This window comes from Chenopodium quinoa, unplaced genomic scaffold (assembly GCF_001683475.1).
Source record: "Chenopodium quinoa cultivar QQ74 unplaced genomic scaffold, ASM168347v1, whole genome shotgun sequence".
NCBI classification, from domain to species: Eukaryota; Viridiplantae; Streptophyta; class Magnoliopsida; order Caryophyllales; family Amaranthaceae; genus Chenopodium; species Chenopodium quinoa.
Window position 1 is genome coordinate 1,816,144 of NW_018743444.1, and position 1,136 is coordinate 1,817,279.

A 1,136-nucleotide genomic window follows, 5' to 3' on the forward strand; every position below is an offset into this window, starting at 1 on the left:
GTTATTCATCAATTTTTTGTGTTTTCGGCTTATCGCACTCGTAATTTTTTTTATTATTATATGCATTTTTGTTTTTTGCTAAATAAATAAAATTATTTATATAAACTTAAACATAAATAATTTATATCAACTTAATTAAAATAAAGTTGTTCAAAAAAAATATATCAACATTAACATAAACATAAATTAATAACATTATTCATTTGAAATTAAGTTGTACTAAAAAAATATATAAACCCTTTTTTTAATTTACATATAATACATTTATATATATATATATATATATATATATATATATGTATATATATATATATGTATATATATATATATGTATATATATATATATATGTATATATATATATATATATATATATATATATAGTGCCGTGCTGTGGGCTGGGGTGTGCAAAATTTTGGCACGGCACGACAACCACCCCGGCACGACCAGGCACGGCCTGCGACGGCACGGTACGGTAAAAACGGGTTGGCCAAAGGCCCGACACTGCACTACCCGCCAGGCACGTGGGCCGTGCCGTGCCGTGGGCTGGGGTGTGCCAAATTTTGGCACGGCACGACAACCACCCCGGCACGGCCTACGACGACACGGTACGACATGATGCCCATCTTTACATGGAGTATCTTCTTATGCCCTTACTCGTTATATAATGTTATTGTTAAGTTTGATATTTTTTAGTTATGAAGTGTTTTATGAAACCGTCGTATAGGCCCTTTTTGGTTGAAATGATTTGGGTGGAAAAGAAAAGAAAGGAAAGGGTTTTAATCTTGTTCTCATATTTGGTTGAATATATGACATGAGAATTCAAATGAAAGGAAGAGAAGTGGGAAGAAATTTCCTTTACAAATTTTTAGCTTTTCTATCCTCGCTTCCAAAATTGGAGGAATTCGACTGGAAAGAGAAAAATAAACGTTGTATATTATAAATTTTATATCCCTTCTGACCCTTCATTTCCTTTCACTAATCAAATATTAGAAATAAAACAGCTTCCTTTTCCTTCTCTTCCTTTCTCTTCCCTTCCCTTCCCTTTCCTTCTTTTCTATTACTAATATTGAACCAAATAAAGCTATAAGGAAAACTGTCAGAAACTACCCACATAATAGGTCATTTTATTAGCGAT